Raw genomic sequence first — 20,271 nt, forward strand, 5'->3', positions numbered from 1 at the left:
CAACAATTGGGTTGTTTGTGCTTATTATTTTTTTGTATTATTGACGCAAATGCGATGACGCATATGGGCACTGTTTTCTGAATGTGTCTGGTAAAACGAGAAGAAAAATAATTCATTGTTCACTTCGAGTTATGACGTTGGCAATGGTTCCTGAAGGGTCATTGTGAGGGTTGTTTTCGGCTAACGTGGAGTACTTTGATACTTCGCTTGGTTTCTGCTGGTTGCTTTTCTACGCGAAATAATCAGTGCGCCGTTTTATTCTCAAATTGTGAAACGGTACACGAGATAACGAAGGCAATTGCTTATAATTAAGTTTTTATTATTTAATTTTGAACAATTCGAAATTGAAACCTGAACACCACGATACTATTTTCTTGACAACCACACAAAGCATTCAGGCGCAAAATGTTTTCTTTTTAATAGAAACACGAGAGTTGAGGTTTTTGCGTGTACAGTAAAACATACAGGTTCGGGTTCGTAGTCTAGGCGTACACTGGGTAGACTTTGACGCTTGAAATAAATAACTTAATTTCTTATATATCGCCGCGTGCGTAGCCGTGAGGGAACGCTTCTCCGTACTTCTAGAATATTTGCATTTACTCCTTACCAAAATGATTTGACGTTATATTCAAATGCTCGAGATGCCTAGTGTAAAAAGCAAGGAAGCCGACCTTGCCGTGTCAGTGTTCCAAGTTTTTGATGTTCGAAAATTCTAGACGGAATGTCCAAGATAGCGAGTTTAATAGATAAGAAGAAGCGTGGCCTTGCCAACTCTCTCCTGAGGACCACGACAGACTCTCGCATCCTCGCGCTAGCCCGAACGAGCCAGCTCTCATGTCGACACTTCGACGGTATCACCTGCCGCCTTCAGCGCTCGCTGCTGCGTTCTTGAAGGTCGTTCTTTCTTTTCTTTCCGGCACTAGTTTGCCGATTAAAACTATATTTTCAGTTTTACGCTTGTCGAATATTTTCCATCCGCGACATTTCTGGTGGAGGTGCGGGGTAACTTTTTATGCCCGTCCGCGTGCGCTTCCGAGGAGCTGCCGGTCCAGATCGATTTCAAGCCCCGGAGAACTTTCTTTTATGGAGCCAGACGAAGCCCGAGCAAGGCCAGCCGCCGGAATTCTGTCCATTGTTAAAACAGCCTAGAAAGAAGTCGACGAACACGGAGATATTTCCCCAGGGCTAGCCGACCAAGACCCTTGCTGCCGCTTCTCCCGTCGTGTTCATACCCGTCGTATCTCGTGCGCCCACGCCCTTCCGAGGTGAAGTTTACGGAGACGTCGACGACTGGGTACAGTAGTGCGAACGGGTGGCATTGTCACAACTGATGGACACTAGAGCAGAGCGTCCAGAACCTCGATTTCTCACTGGATTGAAGGGTCCGTCGTCTCTAGTTTGAAAACTGCGAAACGTCAATATCTCTTGGGACACGTTTGAAGAGCAGCTACCCTATGCCTTCGCAAGCCAGCAGCGTCAGGAACGCCACAAATACCTACTCCAGGCCAGAATTCAAGGACCGAATGAAAACATCGTCAGCTTCGTCGAAGACGCCCTCCGACCAGTCAACGGAGCGGATCACAAAGTGCCGCAAGCGAACAAGTTCAAGACCCTGATGCGAGGAATCAAGGAAAACACCTTCGGGGGCCTCGTACGAAACTCACCTGCGACCGTCGTGGCATCCGTGACGGAGGCCACAAACATCGAGCACTCCCTCCAATCACGAGGCACCCACTACCAGCCACTGCCCAACGTCGCTGCCCCAGCCTTGGCAAGCCTCGACGCCTGCACTGTCCTCCTTGCGGAAATATTTTAACCTTTTAGAGTAGAACCGTTAAGTACTGAAATAAATGTTAAAAACCGGCCTATATAATTTTCAATCGGTGAACTCTTGCTTCTTGTTTGACTGCAAAAGTAATGTGACATTGATTCCAGTCCCAAGGCTGCACGGTCAGATATTTCGCGTACTTTGCGAATTACGAGTTTGAATCATTTCTAAGTTCTTGAAAAAGGCTAGGATTGCAGTCGCAAAGGTCGAAGACTGGCTCGAGTTGGGGTAGCATAATTTTATATTGCCCCAGGAGGCGCTGCCTCGGAAGCGTGTGTCACCGGGATTTCGACGACAGAGCTGCAGAATAAAATTGCCACTGGCATCATGTCTGGTGTCACCGGTCAAAAGGCGCGTATTAGTCAATGTCGAAGGTCTTTATTGGTTTCGCAAAAGGGACAAAAACTGCTACGTTTCGCCGCGCGTGCTCTGTCACTCGACACGGTCCAACGGCATTGGTTGCATTGACGTTTTTATCACTAATTTTATCAAACGAGCAAACGAAGTCTCTATAAACAGCGAAGTTCCGGAGCAGTGCCAGCAGCGCCACGTACGATGTCCGTCTCCGGATTGCGGGACTCACGCGGCACGGAACTGCAGTAGCGAAACCTGGCGAAACCACGCGGAACTGTGTCGACGTTTTCGACGTTATGGAAACCACAGGAACTGCGTCCAAGACAGGCAGGTTTTGGTGCCGGCTGCCTGGGTGCCTTCCGTGTTGAGTTCGGTTCTGTTTACCGATGCGGAGTGCAACCGGCGTTCAACGTGGCTCTGTATTTGTGCGTGTCAGCAACGTAGCTGCAACATCGTGATTGCAGTGTGTTGGGTTGTGAACATAAGATTGGAATTATCGCCGATGTGACCGTGTGTTCGCGTATCAGTGGTTTAACAACAAGATGAGATCGTAAACCGTCGGGCATTGATGCCGCTGGTCGGGCCGTGATCGGAGGGGGCGGGTTGTCGCAGGTGGACATTTCGCTTTACATTAAAAAGTTTAATACCACTTGGGGGGTTACGTGCAATCGATCAACGTGCGGGTAGTCATGTAGGAACGCGGGTCTGAACAGAATAAGCTCTTATCGTACAGTGGCTAATGTGACTGTCGGTTGCCTCGTCCCCGAGAGCGATTGGTCTCTGGGGCAAGGACAACAGTACGAAATCGTGACGGAAAGAACGTATATTTACAGTGTGGAATTTTAGCATTAAAAACAATAGTAGGTAAAGTCGAAAAAAAAGGTACCTTTTATTTTGCTGTTTAAATATACTACGGTTCGTGGAGAAACTGCCCTCCAAGTGGCGCGCTGGGATGAGCGCTATGTTTTCGGGCTTGCCTCGGCGTAGCTCCGTACACTTTTCACCTGCCGCAAGTCGCGGCTTTGACTGCATTCAAGTTGATCGAAAAGCGATTTCTCAGCCCGTGAACCATCAATTCCAGCTGAGTGAATATCCGCTCTACAGAGATTAATTCAAGACGGCAATTGCAGCTTTGCGCGAACAGCACAAATAGAAAAACAAACACTACAATAGAAATACAGGCTACGACATGCCGTGCGGGGAAACTAACTCATGGCTTCGAACCGCATTGGAGCGCCTTAATTTAATGGCTTTCAAATAATTACGGCATGATAGAGCGTTTGGTTTTTAATAAGAGATTCATCCCCTGAGCCATTCAAAATATTCTCAGAGGTATGACATTGCTGGAAAAACATCAACATGCTGGGAATAATTTTTATTGCTGCTCCTCTCGTCCCATACAAGAGACGTAGCGTCCTCATCAAGCCTTATTGGGCTCGATTTGCTCGATTCGGGGCCGCCATATTGAGATGCAAGCGACGGAGGAACTTTTCTCCCCTGCTTCAGGGACGAAAGTTTCTCCCTTTCTAAAGGAACATAGGTTACAAGAACGTTCCTCCCTATAGGGAGGACTATACTGACCCTTTTTTCTAAAAGTGCAGAGTACAAACCGCGCAGTGTTGCTCGCAAAAATTTATGGAAGTAGTCTTTGCAATGCGTGAAACGTGAAAATATTACGTCTTTAAACAAAACGATTCTTAGGAACGCGTAGGCAGGAAGGAGCAAAAATATTGCAATGCTTTCCTTTATCTTGAAGCTAGATGTCGAAGATTTTGTTATGAACTTTGGGATGGTTTGTGCAGTAGTCTGCTGGAGTAGGAAATTTTTAATTTGTTTCATTTTATTTTATCCACAAACAAATAATAATGTTCACACATATTGCTGCACACGTTCACCGGAGGAATGAATGTTGCATAAGATATAATATTGCTGTCTCGGTGTCAATGTGAATTTTTCTGTTTTTGACCTTTCCGGCGAAAATAATAATTTTTCTTTCTTTACCTCCACGTGCAGTGCGAACAATCATTTTTGCCGTGTACCTTGCGACGATTGTTTGTGCTTTAGCCGACAGACGTTGCCCGTTTTAATGTATATTTTTCCTGATATTTTTGTTATCATTTGAATCAGCATAAGACAAAATTATGAATACAAAGAAAAGGTGTTTTCAGCCACTGTCAAGTTTCTTTATACGTAAAACGAACGTGTTTTCCTAAAAGAACAATGGTTGTTTTCGCTTGCATGCGAACTGTAGGTGCAGGACCTTTTGCATTACGTAGATTCGCTATAGCCTCAGTTTTACTTTACAGTATGGTTCAGTTAAAAGATACTTTTAAGAAGCGATTTTAAACTTTCTCGCAGTAGCTATAACTAAAGTCGTGACGACGTGGGACCATTTATCTTAGGAAATGGTCTTGATTTTGAATGTTGTTTATGTTCACTATTTATGTATTTTCTTTATTGACAGCCCAGGTTGTATATTCAAGTGTTCTGTTTTTATTTTATTGAGCGTATTAATCCATGGGCTGTACCTGCTATAATGCCGAAGCTTTCGGCGCTGCAGGTTTTTTTCTGTAAATAAATAAAAAAGACCAGGGAACTATAGTGCCATTGACTTCCCTGCCAGATATTCGGACACAAACAAGGACTAACATACAAACGACAAAACCACGCAAGGTGATTGACTGATCGTTTTCAGTTAACATGACAATCGCTACTTGGGTCCATTCAAACCTTCGAAGCTTAATTCGAAAGGGTCGTTCTGAACCAGGCCAAGATCGATAGACAGCATTACCGTACCGAAAATGTTGCTCGCCAAGATAAGCGCCTTTGGCACTATGTGCGCAATAGACTTATCAATCGTGCTCATCTCCAACAGATATCTCACAATGATATATTGCTCCTCTTACGTATTTCAAAACAAAATAACGTTTTTTAATGCCTCCAAGCACCGCCGCCGCATGTTGTTGCGGTACGAAGATTGTGCACTTGTTTCGTCGGTGTGTGAACAGCAAAATCTCGCATACAAGAAACGTCTGTATAAAGCTCCCCGTCATCAGTGAATTTAAATCGGCTGACAAAGAATACAGAGGTCAAGGAGAAGCTGCCCGTTCCATGAACCGACATGGTCACCATACGGGGGAGCCTTGGGCTTCTTTAAAGGATCCACTGACTTTAGCCACGACAGCTGAACGCAACGGACGCACGCACACGAACATTTGTGCACACACATACATTCTCACTTGTGCACACAGACAAGCCCAAAGACGCACGCAGGCGCACGTACATACATACGCGCGAAAACGCAGGTACATGTGAACGGTCACTCGCGCGCAACATGAAAACATGTACACTAGTGATGGAAAGCAATCGATAATACTATCGACGCTATCGATATAGGGGAAGCCACCTCTAACTATCGGTAGTTAAAAAACTATCGATAGTCCTATCATATTCGACTATCCTAAAATTATCGATACTACTATAGATACTATACTATTCATACTTCTACTATGGATACTATACTATCCATTGGTACTATGGATACTATATTATCGATACTATTATCGATAGTCGACTGTCGTAAAACTATCGATCGTCTATCATTGTGAAGCTGGATAGAATACTACCACTATTCGACTATCGTAAAACTGTTTATAGCCGAATATTGAGAAACTATCAATAGCCAGTTATGGTAACGCAATCGATGGGGTCTTAAAAGGTGAAGCACGAAGAACGTTCCAGGAATGTCGTGTAGCACAGAGAAAAACGCAGTTGCAATTAGGGACTTCAAATATTTATCGAAAAACAATCTAAAACCGATTGGAAAACAATCACAAAACGCTATAAATATTCCTGAGATACTATTGACAATGAACTATTAAAATATCGATTGTATAATATTGAAAAACTCTGAATATAAGATAACAACTTGATAGGTTGTCGCAGCTGTCCGACGTGTGCCTTTTGGTTTTATGAGCTAAATTTTATACCAACAGGTAAATATTTTCCCAACCACCGTTATTAAACTTTGCCAAAATAGAACCGAAAAAAATGTGCGAACATATCACGGCATACAAGCCTAAGTTCTCTCGTCAAGAAGTAATTCCCGATTTTCGAGAATTGGCTATAAATAGTCATCACGCACACAAAAAAAAAAAAAAAATGATGCGCCGCAGAGTTTGCTTTTACACCCGTCAGTGGTAAAGATATGAACAAAAAGTTAATAGAATGATAATATAAACACACCAGCTTGAAACAAACTTGTGAAAAAAACCTGATGCGACGTGTAATCAGCGCGTGTTTTCCCTAGCTCCAAGACACACAAAACTAAAAAAAAACCGAATATACTGAATAGTTTTACAAATGCTGGCATACTAAAGTGTGTTGGTTGATATCTGAAATCCCAAAAATATACAAAATATTGCCCTCCCCCCCTCAAAAAAAAAAAAGAAATAAAAAAAGCCATGGCATACCGCCATTTCTGCTTTACCACTAAATTAATTGTACAAGAAGGCCACTCTATGTTTTGTTTCTTTTCAATTTCATATATTTTTGTTTTCCCAAAACCACGCCTTCTCAACCCGGGCACATCCGTTGTCATTCCTTTCTTGGGTAGTACTTTAATTTTCTTAACACTCGATAGTTTTCTGAAAGCTGAATTTCTATGGTACCGATAGTTAACTAAAAGCCAGCTGTCGATTATGCTATCGATAGTACTATTTATTTCACTATTGCTACTACTATCGATAGTACCATCGATATCCGAGTATTGATTGTCAATTACTGATAGTTCTATCGATATTTGACTATTGATTATCAATTATTGATTTTCTTTGGGAAGCTATCGATAGTATCGATAATCAATGTTTCGATAGTTTTGCATCACTAACAGACAGACGTCCAAAACCACCCACGCGCACACGTGCACGCACATTTCCACACACTCAAGCTCAGACACTGCAAACAATGACTGCTACCCCACACGTTGCGAGGATTGTAGAGGATATAACCGGGAGATGGTGTACAGCTGCAACGGAAAGAGAGTAGCGCAAGTGTCCGATTACCGGAGCGGCAAAATCGCGACACACGGCGCTATTTTTCCCATAGCGCCAGCGCTAGCAAGAGTGCCAGTCACGTTCCATGTCTCAACGCGCGGGTGGCCGACCGAAAGCAGCCAATCCCACACTCTAAGAAATAGGGGGTATACAGAGATACTCCCCTTGTCCTATATGTAACTCCCCAAAATACTACATTAAGTCATTCTGTCCACTGACGTCGAGCTGGCAATACCAACTTTTACAAGCGACTTGATAGCCGTTGGATATAGCGTGCTAAATAGCTCATGTGCGTGTCAAATATAAAAAAAAAAATACTGAGGTTTTTCAGAAAGGTAAAAAAAAAGCTTGATTATCTTACTGTAGCCTTTAATGAGTACATCAGCTATTTTAATAAGTTGCATCACTCGCCTAAAGTTGGTATCACCAGCTCGATGTCAGTGGACAGAACGACGAAATGTAGTTTTGGGGAGTTATATATGGGACAAACGGAGTACCCCTGTTCGCAAGCACGATAATTTTTCTCCCTCATTATCCTACCCCCTCCCCCTCCTCGGACTCCGAGTCAAAGCACCCGAATAATTGTACCAGCCAGTGATAGTCAATAGCAGCCATTGAAAGCCGTCGGAATCCGTATGATGGACAAAAATGACTGACAGATTATTTTGATAGGTTCCAGTAATTCATAAAAACTGAGCTGAAGAGGTTGTATCGCGTTCGATGTCGTGGACGGAAGAGATGGTGCGACCGACTTCGAGCTTAGGTGAAAACGTTCTGTTTATTCTCTCGTGCCGCCGGGCTCGTATCGACGAGTAACGTCGTTGTCCTTTATCTGCGGCTTGGTAGGCCGATGGACCGCCACAGAGCTCCCCCCCTAGAGCCGTCGCCTGCAGGTATGCAGCGTGTAGGGGACGGAGCGATTGAGTGGTTGCGGCAGCAGCAAGTGAGTTGAGCTGTTGCCGTTGGCTAGTGATAGGAGCCGGACGACGTGGCAGAGAGCGGTGCAGAAGACAGCCTGCCCAAACCACGCAGGGAGTTGACGCTGAAGTCAGGCGTATTGGAGCAATGCGGCAGCAGAGAAAGGGCACAACGATGCGTTCGTGCTGTGCATCCAAAGTGGAGTGGGCTCCGTCGCAGCTCGGGCTCCAGGGGACATGGCGGTCAGCTGTGGGACCGATACAGCGTCATTTCCGGAGGTGACGCACCGAGCGGAGAGAAATGCATGACCAGCTATAAGGAGGCCCTGGTCGGTTAGCGAAGTGTCTTGTCGAAAACAGTGTGGTTCGCCGTGACTTGCCATGCCCCAGCGTGGCGCAGTGCGGCACGCCCCACATGTTGTAGCAGCACGCGACCGTGCCAGGCCAGGGGGGCTATGTTGCGCTTTTTGCACTCCCACGAGACTAGGGAGAGGGAAGTGACGTCAACAACGCAGCAAATGCAGATTGGATGTTGATTTTGTTTCCTTCTGTCAACATCCAATCTGCATTTGCTGTGTCGTTGACGTCACTTCCCTCTTCCAAGTCTCCTGGGAGTGCAAAAAGCGCAACATAGCACCCCAGTTCCACACCACACAGATGGGCACGATTGCTGGGGCGACACCAGGGGCTGCGGTAGTGGTGGAAATGCCAAAGAATGTAGACTTGCCGTGCCGGCGGGGTGAGCGACGTGGTCGCAGCCCGTTGCTGAGGGCTGCCGGCGGCAGACGCGACGGGGCAGAGGCAGTGTCGGAGGCTTCAGGCGCTGAGGCCGAGGGAGATGTGTTCTCGCATAATTGCCGAAATCCCAAGGCGTTACCGTGTCCCGTGCCGCGGAGAACGTTCTCCTGGATGGCAGGTGCTCGGAGCCGATCATCACGTCCGGGTCACCAATTTGTATCGCGTTCGATGTCGTGGACGGAAGAGATGGTGCGACCGACTCCGAGCTTAGGTGAAAACTTTCTGTTTATTTTCTCGTGCCGCCGGGCTCGTATCGACGAGTAACGTCGTTGTCCTTTATCTGCGGCTTGGTAGGCCGATGGACCGCCACAAGGTTCTTAAGAATGCGTTAGAGGTCAATTTTCCATCCTGTAAATCTAAATGCGACAATTTCTTAGAGTGTAAAGCCCGCAAGTCGCGCACGCAGCTGACCAAGTAGGCAGTGCATAATTTCAGTGCACTCTCGCTTCAAAACTGCAAATGTGACCCATGTGACCACCGTCTATGCTTCTATGCAATAGAGAAAAAAAAGTGAGCTTGTAGCCTGACTGTTATCGTGCTTGCCTCCCACGCGAAAAGTCGGGGCTCAAGGCCTGGCCGCCGATGCCCCCTTTGTTGTTTCTGCAATGTCGCGTTCTGGTAAATTCAAGAACCCTGTTGGTTATTCGAGGTTAGGACTTTCAAAGCGCCGAACTTTCTACACCGATAGTTCCAGAAGCCCACGCGCGTACATGAGGGGCTCCGCCTGTCGAGTTTGAGTCAACCTTGCCCCAACGTTCGATCCAGCTGTTTCGGCGCCATCGGCGCCTACGACGCTAGTCTTTCTATTTTCTTTTGGGCACAAGTTTGCCTCCATTAAACTTTTCGTTTCTCTACTTAAGTCACCGCCTAATCATTTGTCCTTCATGACAATATTACTGAGGCTTGTTGTGTATAAATGTTTAAAGAAATTTGGGAGATAATCCTGAGAAAAAAAAAAAAGAAAAAAAAAATCGAAATGTATTTTAGAATGCAGACACTTCTCTTCCCGAAGTCGTTTGGGGTTCACAAGTATATTTAATAATGCGGTGTAATGTCGACAGTGACCGAACGGAAGCCCAGAATATGTGGCCAAACAATACCCCAACTTACTATTAATGCTGAAAAACCTGAAAAGTTTCACTAATAGTATCTATCCAGTTGTCACATACAGCGATGTAGAATCCGGGATATTTTTTTAAGCACCTGAATAATTGTATCAGCCAGTGATAGTCACTAGCAGCCATTGAAAGCCATGGGAATCCGTATGATAGACAAAAAGGACTGACAGATTATTTTGATAGGTTCCAGTAACTCATGAAAAGTGAGCTGAAGAGGTTCTTAAGAATGCGTTAGAGGTCAATTTTTCATCCTGTAAATCTAAATGCGACAACCACTTACCCCTAAAATATTGTCACGAAGGACATGTGAGGAGGCGGTAAAAAATTAAACAAGAAGCAAAGGCACGACCGCTAACGCGCGGCTTTTAAAAGTGCCTTTTAGCGGGAGCATCTGTGCGACACGTACAAAATATAAATTAATAAAATCCCGTTTCTTTGTTTGTTTGTTTGTGCTTTTGACTCAGGCTACCAATAAGGAGTTTTAGTAGACCGTCCCGATGACACCGATAACGATACCCGATACTCCTCCGGCGCCTTTAAGTGTGCATCGTTTGGCTATCGGACGGTCTACTAAAACTCCCCAATATAGCGCGATTGGTAACGTTTTGCTTTTGTTTAATTTTTTCTCCCTCATTATCCTCCCCCCTCCCCCTCCTCGGATTCCGAGTTAAGTGGACCAACCAGTCAAAAGCTCCAACGCGTCAAGGTTTCAACCACCGAGAGTTTTATCTTTCCATTCTAGCGACACTAAAACGGCTTAAATTAGTCGTGTCACATATTTAGAGCTCACTACCACCGCTAGGAGATGTTTCGAGGCCAGTAGTTGGCACCGAGATGCTCACCTAATCAAACCAATGTATGGCCAAACTCCCTCCAAAAACGGCTCTGCCCCGCTCTACCTTGCGACGCCCCCGAACTGAGTATTTGCACATCGTGATACTCGCGTGGCCTCCGGAAGGCATACCTCTCCATTCTAGTGCACAATCTTAGAGCAATCTTGCCGCCGCAGATTTCTGTTCTAGCCGCTGCGTGCCGTTGATTTCACTGGGGTCGTCTATAGCCTACCATGCAAAGGATTTTCTGTAGCCGAACATCGGATATTTTTTTTATGTTTTGACTGTGCAAATATGCCTCGCGGCAAATTTGCACGTTGGAGGTGCATACGCACGTATATTCATTTCTTCGTTGGCAATATTATTGAAACTGACTCCCGCTGGAGGCTATGTGGCGATCACAACACGCGTGTGCGGGCTCCCCAATGCAGTTTAGCCGATCGTGCAGAGATTACATACAGTCTGGACAAGATACTCCGCAAAAGTGTTTTAGTTAAGTTACTAAATACCCGCTCCATAAAGTAGAGTAAAACTCAAGCTATTTTCACTGAAACAATACCTCGAGTAGAGTACAAATACTTCGAAATGTAATTAAATTACACTCAATTGCAATTACACTCAAGATAACTCCGTATAATTTACATCGATGTCCGTGACACTAGCGTGCTTTATTTGCAAGTGACAGAAACGAAAAAAACAAACAAAACAGATTGGTACATTTTACAGGATGCTATTTTTAAGAGGAATGAACAAAAAAAAAGAAAAAAGAGTTTCTACTTATACATTGTAATATCCCGGAAAATAAAAATTTCTGGTGGTCTTATAATACGCACCTTGGACGCATCGTTCTACTAAACGCTACGGGTCACTGTTTCTGGAGTAAACTCATTTGAGTGTGGGGGCCAGGTAGCCTACACTGGAAGGATCAAGGGCTAAGAGGGGGGGGGGGGGGGGGGGGGACCGGGTTGCTTCAGATTTTAAGGAGGAGATAACTCGTGCTCTATGCTTTTTTTTTTTTGTGTGTGACTCACAGTTTTGGCAATGGCATCATTCGATTTGATTTTTTTTATATGACTACTTTGGGTTCTTACCTAATGGGATAACAGGAATTTAAATGATACCGGCCCGCCAACGTTCTTGCATCGTTCATAGAAGAAGAGATCGAGTACACTACCGTTCCCGTTGCTTAATTCACTCAGGAATGAACCGAGCTCAACATGTGTTTAAGAGACGTTAAATTTGCAGTCCTTGCTTACCTGTTGATTTTATTACACCTCATTGAATAAATAATTGTCTTTGAGTTGTGAATTTATTTTTTCAACGCGAGAATTTCGAATTTGTAGCTTTATCTTTGGCAGTTGCACTTGTTGATCGAGAGTTCCCGCAGCCGAGATGCATCCTTCAACCAAGAGCTCGCGCTTGCAGCCTAGTAGCGGAATCGTTATATATTACAAAAAGCTGGGAGCAAATAATTAAAGCGAAAAAGGGCAAATGAACAAAGATAAGTAAAAACAGTGATAATACGTTGAAAGGAGCAGAGCCACATTTTGAGCGAAAGCGAATCGGCGAGATGAGGTCACTATGGCGCATGCCATTTCTAGCGCTCGAGACACGGTAACCGAGACTCGCAGCCCGTTGTCTGCGAGCCGCATCCCTCCGAGTCATGGGCCGCGTGTTTGAGACGCTGGTGTATACGCAAAAGGAGGCCTAAATAACAAGGAGGGCTTACATGAGAGTATAGTAGGCATCGCACTTGCTGCACCTCATTCTTGTAGGGTCAACTAAACCCTGCCTTCAAAGATAACTAAACTTAAGATATAAAGGCACAAATGAACGTGGAGAAGCACTACTGCCTTTGAGGCAGTTGCGGGTTTCCTTATATTTTCTTCTTACTAACTTTAGGGGCCCATTCAGAAAGGCGTACAGTGCAATCTCTATCCTCATGAAAAGGTAGAACTATCACTGATCTTGCCGTAAAAAGATCAAGCATAAAGAACAAAAAATATCCATGGACTTTTACTGGTGTCCTCTGATTCCTTTCTTTGAGTGGTTTTATTGACATCTTAAGTTGGTATCTTTGGCCCTGACTTGATTCCTGCTCATTGTTCGGTCGTTTTCATTTCAAGTTTGTGATCAGTTCAATTGTGTTTGCATGTATATTTATAAAGCCTGAAGTTAGTCTGCCTCAATTGGCGACTTGTCTTTCAGCTGTAGATTAGCAATTTTTGCCAGAGCAGTACAACCGCTAGCCTGGGGTTTTCAACGTGCTCCACGCAATAGTGATACAGGACCGCACGCCGGTACGATGCTCATTCAAAACCAAACGGGCAGGGTTGGGTATTTAACCCAGGATAATCGATTAAATCCTGCAGTGTGCTGGAGTCTGCCGATTACTTTTCAACTAATATGTTCCAGTGACAAATTTTTCCGAAGATTCACAGAAAATAATGTAATAAAATGAGTACAAGATGCTAAAATGTAATTAAGGTGGAGTAGGAAATACTCATGATCAAATGTATATTCAATATTTTAAATTACTTCTAGAAGTAATTGAAATGCAGCACCTTGAGTAAGTATTGGAGATATGCACAAATTTGGCAGGGGGGGGGGGGAGAAGTGCGACACAAACAAAGATGCAACTATTACCTCGGAAAATACGGTATGCATTTTTTAATTGAACGGTTTTTAGTATAAACAAAGTTCTTGTGACTCTACTTCATGAGCAATGTCTCAAACTTTTAGTGCAGATTCAAACAAAAATCGACATGTTATCGTATAACGGTTTACGAAAATTATTTTTGTTTTATTAAAACTGTTTACTATTCAGAATTGAATAAAAGACAAGTCAACAGGGACAAAATGGAAGCCAGAAAGGTTTTTTGCAGCCTGCAAACAATATACAATGCTTTGAGTGTCTTATGCTCGCAAGCTAACACACAGCAAGTTCTATGACCTAGAGTTTCAAGTCAAGAAGCGAAAACATGCATTGTTATTTTATGAAAAAGACGATGAACTTCTCGCTGGAGCAATCGTTTTCAACCTTTCAAAATCGAAGAAAACTAAAACCGCAAAGGCGCAATGGAAGGGAGATCGTCCTGCGGCAGATTACAATACGATGCAACGTATTTTATGCAAGCGAACAAGGTATAGGATCTAGAGGTATCCTATAAAAAACACATGCAAAGGAAAAAAAAGGTTTTTCTTTTGCATGTATTTTCTACTGAGGAGAAGGTATACCCCCTCCTCCCTACTCCACACCTCCTCATCCTGTCTGCTTCTCCTCCCTCCGAGCGGCGTCGCCGTCGCCTCACGAGGGTCACGTGACCTCATGGGGATCACGTGACCCCTGCGAGGTCACGTGACGCTGACACTGACGTCATCAATGACGGCACCAGTGACGTCACGTGTGATGTAATCGTGAGGACGTCATCGTCACTGATGACGTCATTGACATCGTCATTATCACTGATGATGTCATCAGTGACGTCACTGATGACATAATCGGCATTGTCATCGTCAGTGATGACGGCATCAGTGACGATGACGTCATCGTCGTCATCATCGACGTCATCGACGTCATAGTCGCCATAGTCATCATCGACGTCATAGACGCCATAGTCATAATCGACGTCATCGACGTCATAGTCGCCATAGTCATCATCGACATCATATCGCCATAGTCATCATCGACGTCATCGACGTCATAGTCGCCATAGTCATCATCGACGTCATAGACGTCATAGTCGCCATAGTCATCATCGACGTCATAGACGTCATAGTCGCCGTCGGCGTAACCGCCGACGGCGACGCCGCTTGAGCCGGAAACAAACACCTAAAAGCTGCACTCTAAAAAAAAATAAACAGCCTAGATAGAAAAATATTGTTATACAACGAATTTACAACATCGAAAAAAAATTTTAGAGCTATATTTACGGCGCCAAACGAATTTGTAGTTGGTGCCCGCGAGAACCGCTGCGGGTCACGTGCTAGACCTGTGCGCCGTCGAGCTGCGCCGCCGCCGCCTCACAGTCACGCTGCCGCCGCACGCTGACCGTGGTGGGCCGCCGGTGCAACGCGCTTCTCCACGCGTTGAAGCGGGCGCCGCCGCCGTCGTCTAAAGGCGTGTCAAAACAGGACACTACGAAACGCACGACTCCGACAAATCGTGAAAATTGAAGCGGACACGCCCGCTTCAATTTTCACGATTTGTCGGAGTCGTGCGTTTTGTAGTGTCCTGTTTGGACACCCCTTAACCGGCGCACAGGTTTATCACCTGTGCTTGCGCTTTTTCACGAGCTTCTTTTGGGCTCTAAAAGTTACTTATTAATCTTCGTTTTTTTGTTGTTACACTTTACACGAAGATGAATAAATAACTTTTCGAGACTATAGGAAGTTTCCGTAAGAGCAGAAGCACCACCTGACAAATAGCGGCCAGTCACGTGATAAACAGCGGACATTTTTGCGCGGCGCCTGCGAGCGCCAAATACAAATTCGTGCCGCGCCGTAAATATAGCTCTAAAAGTTTTTCTTTTTCGTCGTAAATTCGTTTTATGACATTCTTTTCCTAACCAGGCTCTTAATTTTTTTTTTTGCATGTGTTTTTTAAAAAGCCGAAATATACATTGTTAATCAATGGTAAACTAATATCTCTTCCGTATGAGTAGACGTTTTGTTGTATCGAAGCTGCCCGCTACTCAAAATGCAACGAAACGCAAACAGAAATACACAATAGAGACAACGCCATCTGATAGACCGCATATCGTACATGCTTAGCATATATTTGATTGCGAGCGACGACTTTTTTGTATTGCAATTATGTTTTCTATATTCATTGCTCATGAATTTGGTATTTGCTCTAGAGGCGTGCAAGAGTAATGCTGATTGATGATGGCTTTAGAATTGGCTGCTTTCTGTCGGCCACCCGCGCCTCGAGACATGGAACGTGACTAGCACTCTTGCTATCGGCGCGCTCGGGAACAATAGCGCCGCTTGTCGCGATTTTGCCGCTCCGGTGGCCGGACACTTGTGCTACTCTCTTTCCGTTGCAGCTGTACACCATTCTCCAGGCTATATTCTCTACAATCCTCGCAACGTGTGAGGTAGCAGTCATTGTCTGCAGTGTCTGAGCTGGAGTGTGTGGAAATTTGTGTGCACGTGTGCACGTGTGCGCGTGGGTGGTTTTGGGCGTCTGACAGTGATGCAAAACTATCGAAACATTGATTATCGATACTACCGATGGTTTCCCCAAGACAATCAATAATTGATTAACAATAGTCAAATATCGATAGAACTATCAGTAATTGACAATCAGTAGTCGGATATCGATGGTACTATCGACAGTACTAGCGATAGTGAAATAAATAGTACTATCGATAGCAGAATCAACAGCTGGCTTTTACTTAACTATTGATACCATAGAAAGTCAGCTTTCAGAAAACTATGGAGTGTTAAAAAATAATTCACTACTTAAGAAGGGAATGACGATGGATGTGCATGGGCAGAGAACGTGTGGTTTTGGGAACAATATGAAATTGAAAATAAACAAAAACTTGGAGTGGCATTCTTCTTCAAAAAATTTAGTGGTAAAGCAGAAATGGCGGTTTGCCATTTTTCGGGGGCGTACATATTTTGTATATTTGTGGGTTTCAGATATCAGCCAACACACTTTAGCATGCCAGCATTTGTAAAACTATTCAGTATATTCGGGGTTTTAGTTTTGTGTGTCTTAGAGCTAGGAAAAACACTCCCTGAATACACTTCGCATCAGGTTTTTTCACAAGTTTCTTTCAAGCTGGTGTGTTTTTATATTATCATTCAATTAATTTTTTTTTCATAGCCTTGATTATTGACGAGTGTAAATGCAGAATCTGCTGCGCATCATTTTTGTTTTATTGTGATTACCATTTGTAGCGAATTCTTGAAAATCGGGAATTACCACTTGACGAAAGAACTTAGGCTTGTATGCCGTGATATGTTGAAAAATCTTCTTCGGTTCTATTTTGGCAAAGTTTAATAGCGGTGGCTGGAAAGATATTCACCTGTTTGTATAACATTGAGCTCACAAAAACCAAAAGGCACACGTCGGACAGCATTCTAGAGCACAAAAAACTGCGACAACTTATCAAGTTTTTATTGTTTATTTATAGCTTTTCAATATTATAAATCGAAATTTTAATAGTTCATTGTCAATAGTATCTAAGGACTATTTATAGCGTTTTGTGATTGTTGTCCAATCGGTTTTAGATTGTTTCTCGACAATTATTTGGAAGTCCCTAACTGCGATTGCGTTTTTCTCTGAGCTACACGATATTTCCGGAACGTTCTTCGTGCTTCACCTTTTAAGACCCCATCGATTGCGGTACAATAACTGGCTATTGATAGTTTCTAAATATTCGGCTATAAACTGTTTGACAATAGTCGAATAATGGTAGTATTCTATCCAGCTTCACAATGATAGACGATCGATAGTTTTACGACAGTCGACTATCGATAATAGTATCGATAATATAGTATCCATTGTACTAATGGATAGTATAGTATCCATAGTAGTAGTATGGATAGTACAGTATATATATTAGTATCGATAGTTTTACGATAGTCGATTAGTATAGGACTATCGATAGTTTTTTTAACTACCGATAGTTAGAGGTGGCTTCCGTTATATCGATACTGTCGATAGTACTATCGATTGCTTTCCATCACTAGTGTGCATGTTTTCGTGCTTGCGTGCGAGCGACCGTTCACATGTACCTGCGTTTTCGCGCGTATGTATGTACGTGCGCCTGCGTGCGTCTTTGAGCTTGTCTGTGTGCACAAGTGAGATGTATGTGTGTGCACAAATATTCGTGTGTGTGCGTTCGTTGCGTTGAGCTGTCGTAGCTAAAGTCAGTGGGTCCTTTAAAGAAGCGCCAAGCACCCCCGTATGGTCACCATGTCGGTTCATGGAATGTGCAGTGTCTCCTTGGGGACTTATGTATTCTTTGTCAGCCGATTTCAATTCACTGGTGTCGGGGAGCTTTATAGAGACGTTTCTTGTATACCGAGATTTTTCTGTTCACACACCGGCGAAACAAGCGTACATCTTCGTAACGCCACCACATGCGGCGTCGGTGCTTCGAGGCATTGATAAACGTTATTTTGCTTTGAAATACGTGAGAGGAGCAATATCATTGGTGAGAATTGTGATGGAGATGAGCGCGATTGATAAGTCTATTGCACACATATTGCCAAAGGGGCGCTTGTCTTGGCGAGCAACATTTTCCGTACAATAATACTGTCTATCGATCTTGGCCTGGTTCAGAACGACCCTTTCGAATTAAGCTTCGAAGGTTTGAATGGACCCAAGTGGCGATTGTCATGTCAACTGAAAACGATCAGTCAATGACCTTGCGTGGTTTTGTCTTTTTTATGTGAGTTCTTGTTTCTGTCCGAATATCTGGCAGGGAAGTCAATGGCGCTATATTTCCCTGTTTTTTTTAATTATTTACAAAAAAAACAAAAAACCTGCAGTGCCGAAAACTTTGGCATTATAGCTGGTACAGCCCATGGGTTAATAAGCTCAATAAAATAAAAACAGAACACTTCAATATACAACCTGGGCTGTCAATAACGAAAATACATAAATTAATTGAACATAAACAACATTAAAAATTAAGACCATTTCCTGAGATAAACGGCCCAACGTCGTCACGACTTTAGTTCTAGTTACTGGGAGAAAGTTTAAAATCGCTCTTGAAAGTATATTTTAACAGAACCATACTGTAAAGTAAAACTGAGGCTATAGCGAATCTACGTAATGCAAAAGGTCCCGCACCTGCAGTTCGCATTGAAGCGAAAACAAACATTGTTCTTTTAGAAGAACACGTTCGTTTTACGTATAAAGAAACTGACAGTCGCTGAAAACACCTTTTCTTTGTATTCATAATTTCGTCTTATGCTGATTTAAATGATAACAAAAATATCATGAAAAAATATACATTAAATGAGCAACGTCTGTCGGCTAAAGCACAAACAATCGTTGCAAGGTTCACGGCAAAAATAATTCTTCACACTGCACGTGGAGGTAAGCAAAGAAAAAAGTATTATCTTCAGCGGAAAGGTGAAAAACAGAGATTCACATTGTCACCGAGACAGCGATTATCTTATGCAACATTCATTGCTCCGGCGAACATGTGCAGCAATTTGTGTGGAAATAATTATTTGTTCGTGGATAATATAAAATAGAACAAATTAAAGATTTCCTACTTCAGCAGACTACTGCAGAAATCATACCAAAATTCATAACAAAATCTTCGACATCTAGCTTAAAGATAAAGGAAAGCATTGCAATATTTTTGCTCCTTCCTGATTATGCGTTCCTAAGTAAAAAAAAAAAAAGAAGAAAACAGATAAGAATTGTTTGTTTAAGGACGTAATATTTTCACGTTTTACGCATTGCGAAGTATCATCTTATTTTTACAATCGATTACTTCCATAAATCCCTGCGAGCAACACTGCGCGCTTTGCACTCTGGGACTAGTTGGCCAGGAAGGAGAGTGGCATGGTTTCAATTTCGATCGATACGTCGAGAAGAGATCATACACAGAGTGTTTATTACAAACAGCCGTTATCTCATGATTCCTGTTCCCGAGCGCATCGCTTTTCGGTTTCTAAACTAACCTCAATGGCCAGACCTCGAAGCCTCAGCTCAAGCCCGAACCATACGCAAAGCTTGTCTTGGCACATATGCTTGTTTATCTTTGTACTGGAGCCTTCCTGTTACCCTTTCGAGGAATGTGGTCGAGCCAGTGCTGGAAATCTCGACGCTGCGAAGCTCGGGGATCGAGCTTGTGTACATGTCAACATGCTGTAACAACCAATAAGTTTGCGTACACCGAGCTCGCAACTTTACAATTAGTTTTGCTCGTCAGCAAGTTTTTTACCTGTTTTATGCGTCCATTGACGAAATTACCTTTTTTTTCAATTACTGTTTTTTTTAATACGTCCCAGTACGCGAGGTAAAACTAGGAGACGCCGTTGAAAAGCTAAAATCGAACACTTCTTATCCCTTTATACCATACTGACCCGCGGCACTGCGCGGAGTGAAGTCGCTTGGACTCGACTAATTCAAAATCGGATGAAGTTATCCTGCCAATCATATAGGCACATTCACTCATACAAACCGTTTCGAAGAAAGCAACAGTCGAGCGCTTGCACGAAGAATGTCGCACAGTGCGTCGGACAACACGTATACGCCGTGAACCCCTATGCGGTGCTCCAAATTAACTAAAGAATTGCAAGCGCATTGGCAGTTGCTAATGACCATAAGATTTGTTTAATGTTTGCTTTGTTCCTGACTGAGTATGCCGAGATCATTTCAGAACCTTCGTT

The sequence above is a fragment of the Ixodes scapularis genome, unplaced genomic scaffold (genome assembly GCF_016920785.2).
Source record: "Ixodes scapularis isolate PalLabHiFi unplaced genomic scaffold, ASM1692078v2 PGA_scaffold10__122_contigs__length_95168666, whole genome shotgun sequence".
NCBI lineage: Eukaryota > Metazoa > Arthropoda > Arachnida > Ixodida > Ixodidae > Ixodes > Ixodes scapularis.